At 47.0% G+C, this 23883-nt stretch overlaps 2 pseudogenes; one reads left to right on the top strand and one right to left on the bottom strand.

The window, feature by feature from the left end:
• Positions 1–9409: 9409 nt before the first annotated feature.
• Positions 9410–10310, bottom strand: LOC121444198 (annotated as a pseudogene).
• Positions 10311–10374: 64 nt separating this feature from the next.
• On the top strand, positions 10375–22713 carry LOC121444199 (annotated as a pseudogene).
• The last annotated feature ends 1170 nt before the right edge of the window (positions 22714–23883 follow it).

Genomic DNA, 23883 nt, shown 5'->3' on the forward strand with positions numbered 1-23883 from the left:
AGCTTGCTTTTCCGCTCCAACCAGGGACCTCGTCTACATTAGGCAGGTGTTTCTACCTCCAGACCTACACCCCAGGCTCTCCAGCTGAGCCCTATGCCAGTTTTGTTTCTTTGGTTTTTGTTGTTTTGGTTTTTTCTTGTTTCTCCCCGCTCCCCACCCCAGCACTGAGGACTGAACTCGGGGCACACTGGACATGCCAGACAAGCAAGCAAGCATTCTATCAACCGAGCTACATCCCAGCCCTTTGGTCAAGAGAAATGTTGTCTCTTGATATTCCTCTTAATTACACATCTAAGTCCAAGAAAAGGCTGGAGAAAAAGATGGATCCAGGAAAGACTTAATTAGGGCTTGTTCGAGTGCAGTCTAGAAGCACTTCCTGTGGAAGAGAAGGGGACAGGCTTCTTTGTCATGCCAGAAAGTTTAAGCAGGTGCATGATTTGTTTTCAGCCTTTGCCAAGTCCCAGCTAAGGAGATGAGAGAATGCAATTGTCTTTGTTCACAGCATGCTGCCAGCCTGGAACACTGCGTGTCACAGGAAAGAAAACCAAATACCACACACATACATCCCGAGAGGAGAGCCAGCTCCTGACTGAGAATCACTCCCCCTCACCATCAGCATCATCCAGAGAGCTTCCTTGTGCCCGACTCTTTTACACCTTGCTCCAGACTAGCGACTCTGAGATGAAGTGCAAAGACAGAGGCAAAGACCTGCCCCACCCCCGCCTTCTTTGCAACCCTGATTGACAAGTCTAGACAGAAGCAGAGGAGGGAAAGGGGAAGCAGAACAAACAGAAAAACAAGTCCTGGAAAAGTGTCACCTGCAAGTGGGGCCCAGAGAAAAGGCACTGTGGAACTACAGGACCCTGACGGGAAGCATGTCGGGAATTTGCAAGAAGCAGGTGTTCCCAAGGCATCTCTTGCCAAAGCTCTTGATACCAAATCTGAGCCCTTTTATGTTATGCTAAACACATTTGTCTTATCTGTTTCTAACCAAGTGTAACCCTGCTCAGAAATGTTTGTTTAAAGTAGTTTCACTCTGTACCTTATCTTCTTGGGATGAGATCAGTTCTACTTAGGCAGGAAGTTCTTGGCTCACTTCTAGCCCTCGGGCCTGGCCTGGCCTTAAGGTGGCAGCAAATCCAACCTCTGTAGAGATCAGAGGCTGTGTGTGTGTGTGTGTGTGTGTGTGTGTCTGTGTGTCTGTGTGTAACAACTCTGTGCTAGAGCATTTACCTAGGTGGTCAGGCCCTAGGTTTGATTCCAGCACATATATCCCACCTTCACCTCTATAATTCCACACACTCAATTTTTAAAAAAGGTTTATTTATTATGTCTACATTGTTCTGTTTGCATGTGTGCCTGCAAGCCAGAAGAGGGCACCAGATCTCATTCTAGGTGATTGTGAGACCCAATTTGGTTGCTGGGAATTGAATTCAGGACCTGTGCTTTTAATCATCTCTCCAGCCCAACACTCTCAACTTTTAAACTCATCATTTTGTCATTTGTCTTCAAAGTACATGAGCCCTTTTAAGATTGCCTTCCCTTGCCCTGTTGATAAGTGGACCATTTAGAAACTAAAGATGCTCGTGATGGAGCCGTGGCTAAGAGCACTGTGATAGCCAAGCTTCTGTGTGTGTGTGTGTGTGTGTGTGTGTGTGTGTGTGTGTGTGTGTGTTGGTCCTCCTTGGATGAAGGAAGGAAGGAAAAGAAGCGTTTCATATTTAATATTTGCCTTTTTGACTTTTAGCTGAAATGCAAGTTGGGTTGATGCTGTCTTCTTCTCCCCACCTAGCAGTTCTGAGCTTCACACAGTAACTGACTGCTGAGAACTACTAGGGCAAAGGTACTGGGCTTCACATGCCATCTCCTTACAGTGGGCACAGGACTGGGCAGGGCTCTGTGGTCTGGGCAAGCCGTCTGCTCCTCCTGAGTTCCCATGTACACTACCAGCAAGAGGGGAAAGTACAGGAGACAGACATGCTGAGTCCATGTCTGTGTCTCTACCTTTGGACAAAGTCGATGCTGGGGACCACTGGGACCTCAGGATGTCCAGGCAGATGCTGCCATTGCTGCTGATATTAGGGTGATAGATTTTGGTAGTGAAAGCAAACCTTTAGGGGTTTGGAAGGATAACCTGTAAGGGAGTGGATGGTCAGTGAGAAAACCCCTTCCTGGTAAGACTGTCCTTATTGCATAACACTGAGCAAGACGATCCCTCTGTGACCAGGCAGTTCCTTCTGGACCCGATTCAGAGCCATGTTCCCACTGCTTAGGCCAACCCAGGGCTGCCTGAGACAGTGGCTGAGCCACAACTCTGTGTGGTTTCTTTGCCAAATTAAGTCATCTGAGACGAGGGGTTCCTCCCCATCGCATTGGCCCGTGGGCCAGCCTGAGAGGCATCATCCTGATTGATGGTTGATGTGGGAAGACTTAACCTGCTGTGGGTAGTGCCCCCTTGGGCAGGCGGTCCTGGGGTGCATAAGGAAATAGACTGAAGCAACTATGAGAGAGCCAGCCAGCCAGCGGCTAAGTAACCTCCTCCGTGATCTCTGCTTCAGCTCCTGCCTCCATCCCTCCCTGACTCTGCACACACCTTTGATCCCAGCACTCAGGAGGCAGAGGCGGGCAGATCTCTGTGAGTGTGAACCCAGCCTGGTCTACAGAGTGAGTTACAGGATCGCAAGGACAACATTAAGACACACACACAACAATTACCAATGTTAGGGTGTGTGGTTTCCCTCAAATACAACTTCAAAGTGCCTGCACAGTGACCATCTCCCCCCCTTGAATGGGTCACTCCTCCTACCACAAAGCAAAAGCCTGGGCATGGGTCCTCCTCTGCACAGTGAAAATTCCATGTCTTTTTCACTGCTTTCTTTTTCCAGTGCTGAGGATCAAATTGAAGTGTTTGGTTGGAACCTCACCCCCTGCACAATCCAGAAAGCCCCATTCCTGTCTCTCTCCCGCTCCAAACCTTGCCCGCCTAGAGAGTCTCCAACAAAGGAAAGGTGTCAAAAAGCCATACTATTGGTGGCTATTGTAGCTTCCTCCTCTGAAGTTGCCAGTCACCCAAGTCCTGGCCTAAGCCCATGGTTTGTATGGTTGACATGTCATGATCCCTTGTCTACAACCTAGAAAATCTTCCTGCTTTTTTTCAGGGGAATGACTTTTCAGGTCCCAATCTCTGGGACCACAGGGCCCACCTGGGAGTGGCATTGTTCTAATAAACCTGTTGTTTATTTTTCCATTCGGCTTCGTTGGCATATCAGTAAACCTATTGTGGGGGAGGGGCAGAAAACCTATTACCAGACCTTGGCCTGCTGGGCAAGCTTTCTACCCTTGAGCAACACTCACAGTTCCACAATTTCCCCTTTGAAGTCTGACCTTTCTGAACAAACTCGCACAACATAATGAAGAATTGCTAACACGGGCAAGGCTTGGGGTCGACTTTTAGCACATGGGGCACGAGACTCTAGTCTTAGAACACTTTGCAGTCAGGTCCTTTTCCTTGGATTCTGCACATGAACACATACCAAACAAGGTAACTAGACACTGTTCAGAGAGACAGTCACTGTCAGGCTTCTTGTGCTTCTGAATCTCACCCAGGGCGTCGATTTCACACTCTTGCTTAGTGCCAATCGTTTCTCATTATAAACAGCAGGGCCAGAAGAACCAGCAATGTGGTTTATGAAGTTTCTTCAGGAACAACCCCTGGGCAGAACATCTATGACAGCTATTTTGTTCTTTTATTAAGATACTGTAGAAATGGAATGAAGTAAAGAAGGATAGAATCACGTCAGATGGGTACAGAGCAGTGGAAGCATCCCCCCACCCCAACTCTGAGCAAACCCACTCACCCCAGTTTGTGGCAGGAATTGAAGCAGAGACCCCAGCAAACCAGGCGCATTAAAACGGAACTGGTACAGAAGTGCCACAAGGGGGCAGCACAACATCAGAGTTTCTGAGGGGTGGCAGGGCTAGCAGCCTTCCTGCCTTTCTCATTTGCACAAGTGGGGGTCTCCATGCTCCCCAAACCTTCCTGTCAGTGCCTACCACAGGGCCAGCAGGGAGTACTTACCACAGTCCTCAGTGCTGTGCACAAGGATGAACTCAATTGGCTCAGGATAATTCCAGATGTGAGTCGCAGAAAATAACCCTGCACATCTGGAAGCCATATTTTCTTCTCTCTGTCACAAAGATCTTTTGACTCACTAGGAATACGTGGTTGGAATGGGCTGCTATGTCACTGTTTTCTCAGATTGGGGCATTAAGATTTGGGGGTAGGTGTTGTTGGTTTTTCAAAAGGAGTGGCATTCCTCCTAGACTGGCCTCCAACTTTCTGTGTTGGAAGATGGCCTTGACTTTCTGATCCTCTTGTGTCTGCCCCCCAATACCGGGATTTGCGGCATGCTCCACCTGGTTTCATTTTATGCTAAAGAAGCCAGGCCCAGAGCCAGTGTGTATGCTAGGCACACTGAGCATTGGTCCTGTCGTTCACTTTCTGTGTTTTAGACAGAGAGCCACCAAAGCCTAGACTACTGTTCCTCATGGAGAACAGGTTGGCCTTGAATTCATGGCTAGTCACTAGTCTAAACCTCCAGAGTCCTGGGATTATAGGCATTCACCTTCACCCTAGCTCAATCATCTAGTTTTAAGACAAATCCACAAACTCCCTAGAACTGTCTAAATGTGAGGGATAGGAGATTGCCCCAAGGGGTGAGGTGACTAAAGCTTCAAGCAGTGGGAGTGAGTCTCCATCTTCCTAGTTTCATCAGCCTGAGGTCGGGACATGGGCTGGTTAGGGCTGGTGACTTCCATTTTGTTTAACGCAGGTGCATAGGGAGTTAGTTGCGGGCGACTCGAGGGCTTCTGGTCAGAACCTACCTTCAACGCTGCCTGGATACACAGGGGAGAGTCTGGGGACTCTGAGATGACACATGACTGGGACAGCCTCCTCTTCCTCCCTCCCACCCAGAATACAGCTCACTAGCTTCAGAAGAAGAGTGGTGTCCAGCTACACCCCTTGTGTGTGCAACTTCTAAAGACTCTCAGTCAGTAAAACAGGTCATCTAGAAAGGCTAAAAGAAAAAAAGTGAGAGAGAAAGAGAGACAGAAAGAAAGCAAGAGAAAAATCAGGGTCAATGGGTAAGATCTGCAGTTCCATCAGGAGGTATTTCTCAGCTACAGAGAGAAATACGAAGTCTGAGGCTAGACTCCCTGAGCTCCAGGTGTGACTCAGTTGGGGTAACTCTTGCCCACCATGCAGAAACCTGTGTTTGGTTTCCAGAACCAAACAAACCAGGCTTGGTGTGGTATTCCTGTAATCCCTACATTTCTATGCAGAGGCAGAAGGATTAAAGATGAAGGATATTTACCCCTACATAAATGATTTAAAAAGTAAATCTTCTAAAACCCACTGAGACAAGTTACATACCTATACCACCTACACTCAGTTGGCTGAAGGTAGGATGATCAACGATCCTTGGCAGCCGGGACTACATACAGTAAACCGGAGTCCAAACAAGAGGAGAGAAAAAGAAAGGATTCTTCATTAGAAGGAAACAATAGATATGCCACTGTGGGGTTTAAGAGTCAAATGCTTTTGCAAAGAAAATAGACGACCATGAGTACAAGGTACAGAGAGTCAGCAGTGAAGGGAACAGACAAGGACAGGGTTGAAGAACTCTACAAAAGGCAAGTGAGTCTTCCTCCCACCTCTGTTGACGATGCCAGCAAGGTGGCTTCTCCAGCTTGAGGGCTGCCGGTAAGGACCTGGCATCAGCATCTCTTGCCATCCAGTTTGCCCTTAACAGTCTGTGAGCCAGAGAGAGGCACATGCCACCCATTGAGTCTGAGGAAAGAAAGGGAGAAGGCAGAGGCTGGCTAGATCCTTTGCAAAGCGGGAGGCCGGGGCTAGAAGAAGCAGCTTTTCTAGGCTAGGGTGCTAAAACCCTGAGTTTTGTCTCAACTAACTTCTGTTGTGTGGGGCTTGTGTGAGGCCTAGAACTCCTGATCAGCCTGCATCACCTCCCAGGTACTGCAAACAGACACGTGCCACCGTTCCTGGCTTGCTTGCTTCTTTTTTAATATTTGCTTTTCAAAACAGGGTTTCTCTGTGTAGCCCTGTCTGTCCTGGAACTCACTCTGTAGACCAGGCTGGCAGGGAACTCGGAGATCCACCAGCCTTTGCCTCCCATGTGCTGCACCATCACGACCTGGCTTTACCCGGCTCCTGGCTGTTTCTTGAGACAGACCCTTTGTGTGTGATGCTAGCTTGGTATTCCCTATCTCATGCTGGCCGCGAAGCCTACCATTTTCCTGCCTCAGTCTCCTGAGTGCTGACATTAAATCTAATCCCCATCAAAATGGTTAAGTAATGTTTAAGGCAGGCGGGCAAGGGACGAGGCTCAGATATGGAGTTTGTGCCTAGTATGAATGGGCCCTGGATTTCATCACCAGCATTGTATAAAATTGGGCTCGGTAGCTGCCCTTGGGAGGTAGAAGCAGAAAGATCCGAGTTTAACTACTGCATAGGATGTTAAGATTCTCCAAAACAAAGCCAGGCAGTGGTGGCTGTGCTCGCCTTTAATCCTAGCACTCGGGAGGCAGGTGATTTGAGGGCCAGCCTGGTCTAAAAGAGCTAGTTCCAGGACAGCAGGACAGACTCCAAAGCTACAGAAACCCTGTCTTGAAAAACAAACAAACAAACTAAAAGTGATTCTCCAAAACAAAAGAACATGTGACACCCACTTGTAGTTCCAGACTCAAGAAACCGAGGCCAGACAATGCTGGGACTTAAGAAACCAGCCTGGGCAGACAGAACATGGCTGATTATCCGGGTTATCAGAAAGGCTGTCTACAGTTCTAGGTTCACAGTGTGGGGTGGGTTCAGTTTCCAGTGTGTGTGTGTGTTTGGGGGATTCTCCTAGCGGGCAGGGTGGGAGTGACCACTCACCACTGTGGGGTAAAGTCTGGAGGGGCTCGGGTAATCCACACTTCTGCATCTTGAAACCTCAGGGCTCCAAGGAGAAACGAGGGGGATTCGAGTCTGGAGACTTCGCCATAAAATTTGGGGGGGAGGCAGGAGAATAGAGCGGCACCAGAGGCCGGGATATCCGCCACCACAACGACCTGCGCTGAATGCTGGGACACATTCTTGAATATAGAAGATACCCAGGATGGTTCTAATGAGGAAGACAGCTGGAGAGATGGACCACCACACCAGTCGCACAGTCTTCTCTGGGTCTCTTGCTGTCACAGGTTGACAAGGTCTAGGCAGAAAGAACACGAGATGAGATTTTACCAATGTGACTGTGGCATGGACGAGGCAGCTTCCGGGAAGCACACCCCACCCATCTCCAAAAGAAGTGGAAAAGCCTGCTCACCTTTAAAAGGCTGAGAAAAACAGAAGCCTTCTTAAAGAATTTCACTGGCCAGTTGCAGACTCAGGCAGACTCAGGCAAGCTGGAGGCAGGAGGCACAGCAGGTTGCTGACCCCTCATTAGGTTTTCAGGTTTCACTCCAATCTGACACCTACCAGTCCCTCAGGGTGTGGCACATGGTGGTAAGTGCAGGAGCTAGTTGTCACTGATGAGAATGGTGGCCTTGAAGGAGCAAGCAGGCAGAGGCAGGAGGTGAGTAGCTGGAAGGCAGAATTGGTGGAGAGGGGGGACTCTGCTGCCCTGGGGTCACTCACTCCCCAGCTCAGATTTTCCCAAGCTTTGGGTCTGAGGACTCAAGCAATGGAACCTGCTGGGATGACTTGTGGGGATTCCTGCTAAAGGTTCTTGCAGGAGCCTGCCCTCTAGAGGAGCCCTCTACAGGGCTGCTTGCAGGACACATTCTCAACCTGGCAACCCAACTTAGGGCAGGCTGACTAGGAATACTCTCCTTGGGGGAGGGAAGTCTCACTCTATGGAGAAGACCATGTTCTCTGCAGAGAAACTGGGCAAAGGACAGTCACTACCCAGAGCACCTCTTCTGATGTTTCCGCAGGCATGGGGAGAGGGCAAGGCGCTATTGTTCCACAAGACAGCCTAGGGCACCTTTGCACCTCAGTCCTCCACACTGAGCTAGACCCTGTGGGAAGCCTACCCTTCCTGCCTGGGATTTTACCTGGAGAGATAGATGTTCTCTGGAGTAGACAGCGCTTCCTCTGCGGGAGGTGCCTGTGGCCAGACAGTGTCCTGGGCATCTGGCATGGGTCCCCAGAGGGGCTGTCTGAATCTCATCCAGACCGATCCCCAACTCGTGGCTCAGAAGCCACTGAGCTGGGGCTTGACCTCTTCGGGGCTTCAAAGAGAAAGGCACAGGAAGGAGACTCTTAGTGACTTCAAAACACACAAGACTTAGTGCACTGCCCTGCAGCGCCCAAGTACCTGACTGGTCCTCCAAGGAATCTTTGCCTCCTTTGGCCTTGCCCCCACCTCTCCCTACTTCACTCAGCATCTCTGCTGTCCCCATGTTGCTCAACAAGCCTGAGGTCACACTGCAGGGGACACCTGGTCTTTCTGAAGTGACAGATTGTTATGCTCACAGTGTGCCACGAGTGGACACAGGCATCATTTATCACAAAGGACAGGACCAAAAGTACAAATCAGATGAAATGAGAAAGGTGCTCACCTGGTTCTATGGGTGCCTCTAGGATCCCCTGACTGTGGAGCCTGGTTCTCATGGGAGGCATGGTTACTCTCTGCAGGAGGCATGCAGCAACATAGGTGTCGGAAGCCATTGACAATGGTTTTCTTGATCCTCTTCCAGCGTTGACGCCTCTGGTTTCGGGAGGAAGCTGGCCCGGCATCCTGGCGCTGACCAGGGCTGATGGCCTCTTCCTGTCTGGTGGTCACTTCTTCCTGCAGTGTGTCTCCAAGGGAGGAGCCTTTGGGGGTTACACGCAGAGCCGTCCCCAGTGAGCTCCAGCCTTTCTCTGCATCATTTGCTGCCTCATTGTGGTCTGCCCCATGAGGGTGGTACAGAGAGCAAAATGGCTGGGCACTCGCCGTCAGGCTGCCATACAACCTGATCATCGATGGAGAGAAACTCTTGCTGCTGTCCAGGCTGCTGCTCATGAGCGAATCAGCCACAGGACAGCGCAGGTGGGATAGGTGGGCAAGGTGGATCCTCCTTGGCTGGCAGCACAGGGTGGCAGGCACGCTATGCCTTCTGCCACCCTGCCTGGAATTCTCATCTTCTTTCTCCTGGGGCTCACATGGCACGATGAAGGTTGGGGAAGTAGGCTCAGCAGCTTTCCTGAGAGTTCCAGAAAAAGTGTGAAGATCGGCCAGGTTGAGGACAAGGCCTGGCTCCATGGGTTTTGTGGGTTTCACCCGGTGATGGCAGCTGTCTCCCCCGGGTGCCTGGTGTTGCAGACTCAGGTGTGTGGCCGTCGCCTGATTAAATTTTTGGTCTTCTAGACACTCAAGTATTTCTTCACCTGCCATGGTGCCGACAATGCTAGGGCTCAGGGTGCCTGGGAGACTCTGGATGTATTCCCGTGCCTGGCTGTCCCTGATCATGGGGCGCGTCAGGATTTGACTGATGGTGGGCCTCCTGTTGGGGCTGATCATGAAGATTTCCACGATTACATTGAAAATATCAAGTGGGACATGATGAGGAACGCTGAAGTTTGCAGCCAAAATTTGCTGCTTCAACCCCATAGGAGAGCTCGCTTGGAACGGAAGGTGCCTGGCCACCATGTAGTAGAGGAGCACGCCTAAGTTCCAAACATCGCTGGCATAGCCATCGTATGGCTCCACTCCAAAGAGTTCCGGGGCACAGTAGGCCAGAGTGCCGCAGAAAGTCTTTAGTTTTGTCCCAGGGACAACTCTGACTGCCAGGCCAAAATCACAGAGCTTGGCATTTCCAGAGGCGTCGATCAAGATGTTATTTGCCTTAATGTCCCTGTGGACGATACAGTTGTCGTGGCAGTACTTCACTGCCTGTACTACCTGTCCAAACAGCCTTCGAGCCTCGCACTCCTGTAAGCCTCCCGGTTTGCGAATCTGACGCAACAGGTCCCCTTTGGAGGCGTAATCCATTATGAGATACGTCATGTCCCGTGTCTGCACCTCCTGAAGGAACCTGATTATATGCGGATGAACGAGGGATCTCATTATATCAACCTCATTGTTGTTCCGGGCGCAGTCCCCATTCACATTTGCCAGAATCTTCACAGCCACGTAGCTGACAGTGGGCATGTGAAAGGCCAGTTTAACTGTGGCAAAGGTTCCTCGTCCCAGAGTTGTCAGCATTTGATAGATACTGCTAAATGTCTCCTTGTCACAGTAGAGGGTCTCTCTGACCTCCTCCATGGCCAGGTTCTCGCTGAAACACAACGGGAACTTTAAACAAACAGTTTAAATCACACCAATGAGAATGTTTATCACTATCAATTCCTACATTCCAAAGAGAAAAAGAGTCACCGATATTTCAGGCAACCTAACCAGCTACGTAGTGCTCAGGAAGGGAAGGAAGTACCTTCCAAAGCAGTGGACAGCAGAACATAACACAGGTCAGTTTGGCCGGATTCACCCAGAAACGGAGAGAATAAAACAAAGGGTCGCAGAAGCTACGAGCCACTGATTGGACAGGAGAATCATCCTCTTACTTGAGTTGAACACTCATTGAGAGACAAGATACTAATAAAATCATATGCATGAGAAGTTGATGAGACAACAGAAACCCCGAAAACCCAGAGTGTCTTGGTGGGGAGATGGCTCAGGAGGTCAGAAGGTTTATTATTTCGGCAGAGGACCTGTGTTTGGTTCTCAGGACCCAGGTCAGGTGGATCACTGCCTCCAGTTCTAGGAGATCCTATACCTCTGACCTCTGAGGGCATCCAAACACATGCGTGGACGATCACAAGGGCAAACACAGACACACACGCGCGCACGCACACACACACTTATGTATACACACAAACACACACTTGAGGTCGCCTAAATGTATACTCACATGTACTATATATAATTTTAAATAGTGATATAAGTCTTTTTGATTAATTTTATTTCTATGACCTGGAAAGACATAAGACGGCAACAGATCCCCTAGGTGCGGCACTTCAGGAAGTTATGTTGTCATGGGATTGCTGTGAGGCAGACCTGGTCTTTTGCAAGAAGAGTCCATGCTCCTAACTGCTGGGCTGTCTCTCCAGGCTAACCCATCTCCCAAAGAAATCTGTTTTTGAAAACCTTGAGAGTCCTTCTCATGGACTGGAAAATGTGGATGGAATTGAGAAACTTCTTGATATAAATTCAAGTAAGAAGATTTGATAAAGAACAAGATTGAAATATTTATGAGGAAAGAATCTGCATAGGAACCCCAGGAGCAGGCAAACCTACTGATGAATCCTTCCAATCTCTTGAAAACAAATGTCAGTGTTCCTCAATACTCCACAAAATAGAAAGGTCCTTAGCAGTTCCAAACTCATTCATGCCCAAACCAGGAAAACACAATGAAGAAAAATAGAGGCTATTTCCATGATGAACATAGATGTAAAGTCCTTAATAATACTACTTAATACTTTTCACCAAATTCACATAAGCCAGGCCATACTTCATGGTTACAATATGCTCCCAAGGATCCTTGCAAGGATATCTCTACGCATTTAGACTGACAACACAACAATGACACAGAATTAAGGGCAAGAGTGCCACAGTCATACAGAAGGACGGCCATAGAGAAGGATGAAACTGTGGGGCTCTCAAGAACATGGTTGTCACTGGAGAAGATCGCTCTACATGGGAAAAGCCAGTCCTTCAAATGTGTCACTTTTCTTCTCTCATATGTGGAACTTGGGAGCAGGAGGAGGTCCTCAACATAAGAGGAGGCTCCTAGGAATGTGGAGGAGGTCGTGTGAGAAGAAAGCATAGCAGTGTGGGTTAATCACATGATCAAGTGCTCAGAATGCATTAGAGATGTTCCTGCGATTGCCAGGACTAAATTGTTCCTATGATATGGTACGCCATAACAAGGAAAGGCTTGATATGAGAAAAGAGAAACGGACCAAAGAACACATAACAAAAGTAAATGAAGAAGCAAAACTAAAGAGAGAGGTTCTGGAGAGATGAGTTAGTGTTTAACAGCACCTCCTGCTCTTTCAGAGAACCCTGGTTCAAGGCCCAACACACATGGTGCTCACAATCAATTGTTATTCGAGTTCTAGCTAATCTGTCTTCTTCTTGTGACCTCCACAGGGGCGAGGCTCTTGGTACACACAAAGAAAGAAAACAATATACTCATACACATAAAATAAAAATAATAAAAGTTATACCCCAAGATGCACAACTTAAATATAAAAACTACCGGGCTGTGGTGGCACATGCCATTAATCCCAACACTCAGAAGGCAAAGCAGGTAATCTTTTAGTTTGAGGCCAGCCATATCTACAGACTGAGTTCCAGGAAGGCCATAGCTACACAGAGACTTTCTTTTTTTTTTTTTTTTTTTTTTTTTTTTTTTTTTTTTTGGTTTTTTTGAGACAGGGTTTCTCTGTGGTTTTGGAGCCTGTCCTGGAACTAGCTCTTGTAGACCAGGCTGGTCTCGAACTCACAGAGATCCTCCTGCCTCTGCCTCCCAAGTGCTGGGATTAAAGGCGTGCGCCACCACTGCCCGGCTACACAGAGACTTTCTGTCTTGAATTCTCCTCCCATACACTCACAAAATAAACAGATTAAAGAAAAAACATGAAAAAGTAGGCTCATAAATCAAGCCAGAAAATGAATAAATACACAGACAACAACAACAACAACAATCAAAGGAAACAAAGCTGGAGGGAAACTTACTATGTTGGAATCCAGCAGATCTTGAAAGTCCAAACAGTCTCTTTCACCAGCACAGAGCTCCAACCACTTTCCACCTCACGAACCCGCTTGCACTGTAAGGAGAGGAGGCAACCTCAGCCAGAGATGTGATGGCACAGGCATCTGTCATTGTGAGGTCAGAGCAAGAAAAGGACAAATGGTGGCTTTTCACAGCTCACGGGTTTTTTTTCCCTTCTGTCACCTAGTACAGATCGGCTGAGTGAAAAAATGAGAACATGAAGGGACTTGGGAGGGGTGGCCAGGAAGCAGTGAGATCAGGGGAATGTGGATTTTCCCATCTCTCCTCCCGAAGAGGAAGCTTCTGCCTTACTCCATTCTCCCTACCTCTCCTCTTCCCTCTTCTGTTTCTGTCTCTCTCTGCCTCTCTGCTCTTCTCCTTTTTCCCCTTCCCTCCATACCCACTAAATAAATATCCAATCTCACTCTGCAAGGCATGCCTATCCATCTGTCTCAACAAACTGAAATAAAGAAAGAAAAGAAAAACAAAGAAACTCAGGGAGCGGAGTGAGCAACTAGTTGACTAGAATTAGCCAAGGAAGAACAAAGTAGCCAGTAATATAGGAAGAGAGAGATGCACAGGAAGGTGTAGGGAGGCACTTAGCTATTCAGGGTCTTTTTAGTTTGGGATGAGTGAAGAGATGCTTTTTTTGCTGGGTCTCTGTCCAAATAGGAAAGTAGATTCGTTGCTTCTTGGCCTCTCTGAGCTAGCAGGTTATCACCCCAACATCTGACTCCCAAGGTTTTTTGTGTTTTTTTTTTTTATGAATTTTTTCGAGACAGGGTTTCTCCGTAGCTTTTGATTCCTGTCCTGGAACTAGCTCTTGTAGACCAGGCTGGCCTCGAACTCACAGAGATTCGCCTGCCTCTGCCTCCTGAGTGCTGGGATTAAAGGCGTGCGCCAACACTGCCCGGCTCTGACTCCCAAGTCTTTATTGGTAAATAGAAGAAAAGAGGCTTAGTTAAAACTTACATTTGGTGACTGTGGCCAAGCTGGTACCAGCGGGACCAGAAATCCCGCTAGGCCTCAGCCTATGTGGTGAGGTGTTGACTGTCAGGCCCTGGGGAGAAGATAGTAATTAAAATACAGGTAGATTCGGGTTAGGCCATTAAATTGACAGAAAAACAAGAAAAGTCTTATAAAGGTGAGCACTTGGCTTTTTTTATTGGTTTGTCAGGATGGGTTTCTCTATTTAACAATCACGGCTGTCCTGGAAGTCACTCTGTAGACCAGACTGGCCTCAAAGTCACAGAGGTTCAGCTGCCTCTGCCTACCGATTGCTGGGATTAAAGGCATGCACCACTGTGGCCCGGCACATGGCAATTATTAAAGCTAGGAAAGTTGAGGCAGGAGGACCAGCAGTTCAGGTCATCGTTGGCTACACAGTGGTCTTGAGGCCAGCCTGTACTACAGGAGACCCTCTCTCACCAAACCAAAAAGCAAAAGCAAACAGAAGGGCAAGGACTGCTTTTGTCTTGTACATATTGAGGGTCCCAGTGCTTCAAAAGTAACCTTGGCTGTGAGACACAGGACATGGACTGATAGAGATATGAATAATTTGCAGTTTTGTGGATTTTAAGGTCAATTTTGTTATATGTATATATTTCTAATCTTGATTAAGGTATTGTGATTGTGTAGTTCATTTAAAAATGTAATGTATATGGGTTGTTAATGGATAATCATCTATAATAGTCAAATTTGTAGTCATGTTCGTTAGATTTTCTAGATATATATAGATACATTTCAATTAGATAGACATTCTTCATATCTTTCAAAGACTGCAGAATATGGCATTTGATGTTTTAATAACTTAGGGCTTTTCATGACAATGAGACACGTCTGCTTCTGGCAGCACCAATCTACTTCAAGAGGAAGATGGGCATCGAAGAGGCTCCTTATGGAGTTTGATAGCCATTTCGGCCAGAAACTGCTCTTGCCTGGACTGTTGCATAAACTGGACTGGACACAAAGAACCCACAGAAAGGGGACTGCTGAACTTGCCTAAAGGTGAGATGATCTTTCGGGGTTCCTGATTCATGAAAGTGTCTGTGAGACATTCTGCAGGACACAACAGATAGTGACTGAACTGCCTTTGAAATTTCCTGCTTCATGGAAATGGCTCTGGATACCATGGGCCTGTAGGCTGAAGATGGATGCCCCAATGGTACAGAGGAACTTTGGGTGACTGTCCAGGCAGCGAGATGTCTCTGTGATTTCTAGAGTTTTGTAAGTTGCTTACTTCTCATTTACTTAGGTAATATTATATCCTTCTGGAGTCTTTGATGGAGTTGAAGAATAGATAGATAGTTATAGTTTTCCTTAGTTATGATAAAGGACAAAATAGATATTGTACCTGTAATTCTTGCTTGATAACTGTTTTGTTATATGTAATCTTACTATGTTAAAGTGAAAGCCTTTCTTTTTTGTTTAAGCAGAAAAAGGGAAAATGATGGGGGAGAGTCGTCTGTTTTGTGTTAATTTCATTGGTTAAATGAAATTTAACCATGGCCCTTTCAAAGGACAGAAAATTAGGTAGGCAGAGTAAACAGAACAGAATGCTGGGAGCTAGAAGCTGAGTCAAGTAGTCGCCATAATTCTCCCACTCCAGATAGAAGCAGGTGAAGATCTTACCTGGTAAGCCACCTTGTGGTGTTACACAGATTATTAGAAATGGGTTAGATCAATATGTAAGAGCTAGCCAATAAGAGGCTGGAACTAATGGGCCAGGCAGTGTTTAAAAGAATACAGTTTCTGTGTAATTATTTCAGGCAAAGCTAGCCGGGTGGCAGAAAGCAGCCCGCTGCTCCTCATCACAATGGACACAAGTGTGTCATGAGTGTGACATCAACACCTGAGGTGGGAGGGTGGCACTCAGCCTTTTTGTGTTCTTGAAGCTATGCTGTCTTCACCTTGCCTAAGTAATCAACAGATTTACCCTTTAAATGGACCTCACAGGACCCACCCAGAACCAGCTATGGGGCAGAAGCCAAAGAAACTGGATGGAAGTTTACGAGAGTTCAAGCAGGACTTTCCTTCTCTGTCAATACAAAGTTCACTCCCTTAAGGCATCGTATATGCACACATTACACACTTAGTTACTGGCTAGCAGCTCTCTGTGAGGTCGAGGCCAGCCTGGTCTACAAACCAAGTTCCATAACAGCCAGAGCCACACTGAGAGGCTCCCTGTCTGGAAAAATAAAGAAAGGATGAGATGAAAGAGTTTTCCTCTAGCCCAGGCTTGTGATAATCAAATAAAGGCAGTCCTTGTCAACAAAATGTCCCCCTGCTTTTCCAAAAGGACAGGTATTTGGGGTGGGTCTCTGGAGTGCTGGGCAGAACATCCCAGCACTAGGTAGTTTTGTTCAAGAATGTGTTCCTTGAGGTCTCTGGCCAACAGAACTGATCCTTTGCATCCAAATGATTATTGCCCCCACCCCGTGCCTGATAACACACGAGCTTTAGTACTGCAATCACCTTGTCCCCTGATAGAAAATGAAAACGTCCCACAAAAGGCCAGTTTCAGGCACACAGAAGGACAGAAGATAGTGGAGGGACCTGGTGTGCCATGTCCCACCAAGGAAACTTCCTCTCTTCCTCAAAGAACAGGTTCTTTTTAGACTTTCACGTTTTCTGTTCTTGAATCCTTTTCAGCTGCCCTGTTCCATCATTAGCATCCCAAAATGGGATCTAACTGTTACTTCTGGCCCTCTCCTGCCCTGACTTTGAACTGCCAGGAAGATCCTAAGATAACCACTTTGGAGGAGGCTTTCTGCTAGAGCACAGGCAGAAATCCATCGCTGCCCTTCCTTAGGACACCATCCAGTGTGCCTGTCAGTCCTCTGGACAGGAGTCCACATGACTGGGCCTGGACTAGAAAAGTACCTGACTGAGTTAGTAAGTGAGAACCCCAAGGGACTTGGAAAGGGTGGGAAGGAGGCAGTGAAATCAGGGGAATGTGGTCAAAGCTTTCCATGTGCGTGAAGGTCAATGTCACTGTCAGAATACTCATGTTGGAGAGTCAATGTAAACAAATGTTTTAAAATGGTGAACGAAGGAATGAACCCAGAGAAAATATTAAAACTAAAGATTAAAATAGAGTAAACATCTAATTGATGCAGATAATAAAAATTGCCCCAAATTATACCCCAGACCGAGGAAGAAAGAAAGGAAGAAAGGGTTATTTTCAATCCTGGAAACACAAACCTCTAAACCCCAAATCTGTGACCTTAGAAGGAAACTCACTGTGTTCAGATTCAACAGCTAATGAATATCCACCAAGTGGACCAGCTCACTTCTATCTAAATCACTATTTCAACTGAAGATCAGCCTCTCAACTGTAAGGAGAGGAGGCAGCCTCAGCCAGAGCAGTTAAGAAACAGGGTTCTGTCATTGTGAGGTCAGAGCAAGAAATGGACCAATGATGGCTTGGCTTAGATCACTGGTTTTCTTCACATTCTGTCCCTAAGTACAGGAAGGCTACCCTGGTCAGTTGGCAGGTAGGGGCCTGGGGAGGCTGGTTACACCCAGTTAGCCTTCACTGTATCTCCCTTTTTTGTGGATCGTGTTTGTTCTTTTCATTCTTTTGTTCTTTTGGGGACCTGACACCCAGCTCCCAATTAAATTATACACAGTAGCTTCTTCTTACTTACAATGCCTAGCCTTAGCTTGGCTTGTTCCTTTCCAGTTTTTCTTATGTTTGAATTATTCTGTCCTCCTTTGACTCTGGCTCTGGGCTTTTTAGGCTTTTTTTTTAATAAAAAAAAAAACAAAACTCTGTGTATCTTACTTTGATTATTACTCAGTGGCTGGGTAACTGGATAGCTTCCCCTAGCATCCTCCTCTCCTTGTTCTCTTGCTCTTTCTCTGTTCCTTCCTCTACGATTTCTCCTTCCATTTATACTCTCTGTGTGACTGACAAACCTATCCTTTCTCCTGCCTTACGTTTGGCCATTAAAATCTTCATTAGCCTACCAGGTGTTTTAGACAGGCAAAGCATCACAGCTTCACAGAGTTCAACAAGTGCAACCTAAACAGAAGTCACACACCTTAAAATAATATTCTTCAACACCCCATGACCTACCTTTTCCTTCTGGGTTTATTTACTAGGTTTTCCCCAACTTTGAAACATGTCCACATGCTAGGGATCAGAGTTCAAACACAGGATCCTTCCTTGGGTATTACACATCCAATCCCTAATAGAAACCCTTTCCACTTTAATAATCATAGTAGGTGGGAGCATGTGAATTATAACAGGCACTGGAGGTTGTCCTTCACCGGGTATGGACACGGTATACTTGCTTTCTCTTCCTGTGAAGAAACATCATGACCTAAAACAACTGGAGGAAGGAAGCTTTACTTCCCTTTCACTTTCCTATCAGAAGCTACCATGAGTGGAAGTCAGGGCCGGAAGTCAAGACCAGAACCTCGAGGCAGGAACCAAAGCAGGTACCATGGAGTAAAGCCACTTACTGACTTGCTCTCCTTTACTCTCTAAGCCAGCTTATTTTATATATACAGCCATGATCTCCAACCCAGGGACATCAGTCACTGATTGAAATTCCCCATAGACTTACCTATTAGATAGTTAAGTTCCTTCTTCCTCAGATTACTCCAGCGTGTGTCAAGTTGACAAAATCCAACTGGCACACACTGATACCCATCTATTAGTGGATGGGGAGCATGGTCCACTTCTCACAGACCCTAACATACTGACATGACTTTTGGTTCATGGAACCCATCACATATATTCTCAAAGCAATCAATTCCTTTCTTAGTAGACTCACATTGATCAGAATAACATGATAGCCTCTGACTGACTCTGGGATGCTGTGGCAATGCTCTGTTTCCCAGGACACTCCAGGGCAAGTGACTAACTTCTTCGGGGCTGAGAGGAATAGACTTTGTCACATTTTCTCCATAAATTCTTCACCCAATTTCCCACCAGACAGAAAACTAGGAACTCAGCAGGCAGTGGGTTGATATGTTCAAAGTGATCAGAGAAAAAAAATCCATCAGTGGTCCCGGAATCCGCACCTCCTGAAGGGGGTTGGCACATGTGGTTTCTTCAATGACACCTGATCTTCTGGGCCAATATTTTAGGGAAAGTAGAGGGGGAAATCCTCCCAAAATAAACCAAATAACCACCAAAATACTTGAGAATGCAAATGAAAAATTTAGAGCAGACCTCAGAGCTAGGGCAACTCCCAAGTACCTTTTTGAGTGTTCTTAGACTCCTTTAGCTCTCATGGCCCCTTTGATGATTTTAATTCTGTTTTGTGTCTCTGTCTATGTGGATTCTAAACCCTGGTACAGTTAGTGTTGTTCTAATTCCAGGCCTTTATGATCTCATGCCTCAGAAATACCAGCTATGGACACCTGCATTGAGCCTTCTCCTACTGCTAGGGCGCTCATTGTTGTCACCGTCTGACCTCCAGTCCCTCACAGCCACACCCCACCTTCTCCAAATGTCTCCACTGCCTGTTTGTCCTGCCAGTCGAACCCAAGACGAAACCACAAGATCAGCTATCCACTCCAAGCTCTACATTTTTCAATCATTTATCGTTTTTAGTGAGATATAATTTTCTCCCTTCCCCTCCCAGCCTCCCCTTCCCCTCCACCCTCTCCTATGACCCCCATGCTCGCAATTTACTCAGGAGTTGTCTTTTCCTACTTGCCATGTCCATTAGATCCATGTGTGTCACTCTTAAGGTCCTCTTTGTTGTCCAGGTTCTCTGGTTTGTGCATGATTGGCTGGGTTTTCTTTGCTTTATGTCCACTCATGAGGGAGTGCATGGTATTTGTCTTTCTGGGTCTGGGTTACCTCCTTCAAAATGATGCTTTCTACATCCATCCATTTGTCTGCAAATTTCGAGATGTCATTATTTTTTTCTGCTGTGTAGTACTCCACTGTGTAAATGTACCACATTTTCCTTATCCATTTTTCAGTCGAGGGGCATTTAGGTTGTTTCCAGGTGCTGACTATGACAAACAATACTGTTATGAACATAGTTGAGCACATGCCCTTGTGGTATGATTGCTCATCTTTTGGATATATATATATATCCAAAATATAAATATTTGTGTGTATATATATATATATATATATATATATATATATATATATACAAATGTGGTATTGCTGGGTCTTGAGGAACGTTGTTTTCTAATTTTTGGAAAAATCACCATACTGATGCTCAAAGTGGCTGTATCAGCTTGCACTCCCACCAGCAATGCAGGAGTGTAGCATTTACCCCACCATATATCCTCTCCAGAATATGCTGTCATCGGTGTTTTGATCTTGGCCATTCTGACAGGTATAAGATGTTATATCAGAGTTATTTTCATTTGCATTTCTCTGAAGGCTAAGGATGGTGAACATTTCCTTAAGTGTCTTTCAGCCATTTTAGATTCATCCTTTGAGAGTTCTCTGTTTAGTTCCATACCACATTTTTTACTGGAATATTTGTTCCTTTGATGACCAATTTCTTGAGTTCTCTGTATATTTTGTGGAACAGCCCTTTGTCTGATGGGGGGTGGTTGGGTTGGTGAAGATCGTTTCCAAATCTGTAGCTTGCCATTTTGTCTTGTTGAGCATGCATGTTCTCTGCTTTACAGAAGCTTGTCAGTTTCAGGACGTCCCATTTATTACTGTTGCTCTCAGTGTTTGTGCTACTGGGGTAATATTTAGGAAGTGGTCTCCTGTGTCAGTCTGTGCAAGTGTATTTCCCACTTTTTCTTCCATGAGGTTCAGTGTGGTTAGTGTCATGTTGAGGTCTTTGATCCTTCTGGATTTGAGCTTTGTGCATGGCAATAGATATGGATCTATTTTCATTCCTCTACATATTGATATTCAGTTATGCCAGCACCACTTGTTGAATATGCTTTCTTTTTTCCATTTTATGTTTTACTTCTTTGTCAAAAATCAGGTGTTTGCAGGTGTGTGGATTGATATCCATTCTTTGATTCAGTTCCATTGGTCCTCCTGTGTGTTCTTATGGCAATACCAGGCGGTTTCAGTATTGTAGCTCTGTAGTAGAGTTTGAGTCAGGGATTGTGAGGCCTTCAAAAGTTCCTTTATTGTACAGGATTCTTTTGGTTATCCTGGACTTTTTGCTTTTCCATATGAGGTTGAGTATTGTTCTTTTGAGGTCTGTGAAGAATTTTGCTGGGATTTTGATAGACATGGCTTTGAATCTGTAGATTGGTTTTGGTAAGATTGCCATTTTTACTACGTTAATTCTGCCTACCCGAGAGCATGGGACATCTTTCCATCTTCTAGTGTCTTCTTCAAATTCTTTCTTCAAAGATTTAAAGTTCTTGACTCACTGGCCGCTGGTCAACTTGGCAGCGGAGGCCAAAGGGGAAACTTTGTGGCCCGCCTATCGATGAGCACCTGCACAGGAGCTGCTGTCCTTGGAACCGGAAGAGATCCGGAAGCGCCTGGACCTTACTGAGTGCCAGTTCCGTAACTGCCGCCATGATACTAATAGGGGTCTTCCGGGGGACTTGATCAACCAGGAAGTAGGCGATCGCGATCGTCTGAGCGACTATGAATTCAAGGACAGTTGGTGGACGAATACAAAGGGACAGCTTTCGTGACCCTGCTGGAAGGGGAGCAGGGTGAAGCTGCCATCGTGGCCTTTCACCAGAGCTGGCTTCGAGAGCGGGAGCTGTCAGTTCAGCTGCAGCCTACACATGCTCTGTTGTGTGTGGCCAAGCTGTCGCCCAGCGTGACCCAGGCACAGTGTGAGAAGCTGGTGTGACCCTTTGGCAGCCTGGAGCGCTGCTTCGTATTTTACAGAGAGCCCACAGGCCGCTCTAAGGGCTATGGCTTTGCAGAGTACATGAAGAAAGACTCGGCTGCCAGGGCAAGGCTGATTTACCGGGCAAACCACTGGGGCCCCCAAACACTGTATGTGCATCGCACAGATGCTGGGCAGCTGTCCCCTGCCTTGTTGCACTCCCGGTGCCTCTGTGTGGTCCATCTGCCACCTGGCTTCAATGATGTGGATGCCCTGGGCCAGGCACTGTCCCCGGTCGATGTGCCCACCTTCTTTCACCTGCCATGTGACCAGGGTGGGCAGCTGAGGGGCTTTGCAGTACTGGAGTATGAGACAGCAGAGATGGCAGAGGCTGCAGAACAGAGGGCAGGTGGCCTGGCCATGGGTGGCAGTCACCTACGTGTGTCCTTCTGTGCTCCAGGTCCTCCTGGCCACAGTAAGCTGACAGCACTCATTACTGCCCAGGCCACGGCTCCCAATCGAGGCAAGGGACTCCCGCCTGAGCCAAACATCCTGCTGCTGTTGGACATTCTGGGCCCATCTGCCTCCCTCCAGCTGCTGCTCAGTCCTCTGCTGCATGAAGTGCCAGTGGCCAGCAGGGCCTTTTGGTTGTGCCCCCTCATTCTACGGCTCAGCGGACCTTCCCTGTCCACTGCACTGCTCCAGTTAGCCTTGCATACCCAGAGCCAGAAGAAACCTGAGATCCTGGGAGACTCCCCTCTGGGTACCCTCCAGGCAGGTGCCCAACCTGCCAATTCCCTCCTTGGCGAGGTGTCTTCAGGTGGTGATGCTGGCTCTGGAACTGCAACCTGCTGAGGGAAGCCACAATCCCTTACTACCACCACTGCTGGGCCCTTCTGGGGTGACCGGGAGCTCATGAGTCTGCATCCCCCAACATCCCAGCTCACTCCACACCCAGCCGCTGTGGGGCTCTGAGGCCCCAGTCTTTGTTAGAAGCCTCCTGAAGGACAATGTGCCCCTGCCAACCACCCCTGGGGTGTCACTGTTGGTTGAGCTCCCAAAGGACTACCGCATCTCCCCAAACCCCTACCTGAATCTACATAGCCTGCTTTCATCCAGCAAGCTGGAAGGCAAGGAGACCTGTGGCTGGTGAGCATTGTTTAATTTCCGTGTGTTTGTGGGCTCTGGAATTAGCATTGCTGTTGAAGTCTAATTTTAAGCCATGGAGATCTAATAAGATGCATGGGGTGTTTAAAATTTTTTGTATCTGTTGAGGTTTGCTTTGTTACCTAGTATGTGCTCAATTTTTGAGAAGGTTCCATGAGGTGCTGAGAAGAAGGTATTTTCTTTTCTGTTTGGATGGAATTTTCTATCGATGTCTGTTATAAGTCCATTTGAGTTATCACATCTGCTAGAGCCACTTGCAGCTCTAGATCTGCTCTGGAAGGTGACCTTTGACTCTTGTCAGTGCTTTGACCTTGCTTATCTCTCAGGGGTGACGTGAACAGCCTTCTGGGATGGATGGCTGGGACCAAGCCTTATTTGGTCTCAAGGTAGAGTGGCCTCACAGCAAAACCTGCCTTCAGTCAGGACCAGAAAGGGTTAATCTTAACAAGCCCTGGCTGGAATCTTCTAGGGTGGTTGCACCACTGTAGAGAATTAGACCCTCAGGAAATACTGGTCTTTATTGTGATAGTCAATGGGAGGCTCCCCCAAGGGACTGAAATGGCTGAGAGGTCTACTCACATTTTGGGTCTTTCCTTGTTAAGTTTCCACTGCTGTGATAAACGCCATGACTGATAGCAACTCGGATAGACTGGGGTTTGTTTTCTACTACACTTCACCATCCATCAATGAGGAAAGCTGAGGTTCAAAGCTGGAGGCAGGAACTGAAGCAGAGACCATGGATGAAGGCTGCTTACTGGCTTTGTCTCTCTGCCTTTACCTTCCTTGTACAACAGAACCACCTGTCCCAGGATCACATTATCCACCACAATGAGCCTAGGCTCCCCTGCATGAATTAACAATTAAGAACACACCCTGTAGTCATGTCTGCTGGCCATCAGGTGAAGGCAACTCTTTGAGGGTCTGTCTTCACAGGTGTGTCTACTTAATAACTGAGGCTCTTACTGCAAGGTTTTATTCATTTTTGAGAGATGATTTCTTGAAACCCAAATTGACCTCAAATTCAATATTTAACTGAGGATGACCTTGAACTTCTGATCTTCCTGTCTCTGCCTCTCAGGTGTTAGAGTTACAGGCATGTGCCACCGAGGCTGGCTAAGAAATTTTTATTCATCTTCCCAGATCCATATTATTCCAT

The sequence above is a fragment of the Microtus oregoni genome, unplaced genomic scaffold (genome assembly GCF_018167655.1).
Source record: "Microtus oregoni isolate MIOR12 unplaced genomic scaffold, Mior012 000118F_ref0000498, whole genome shotgun sequence".
Taxonomy (NCBI): domain Eukaryota; kingdom Metazoa; phylum Chordata; class Mammalia; order Rodentia; family Cricetidae; genus Microtus; species Microtus oregoni.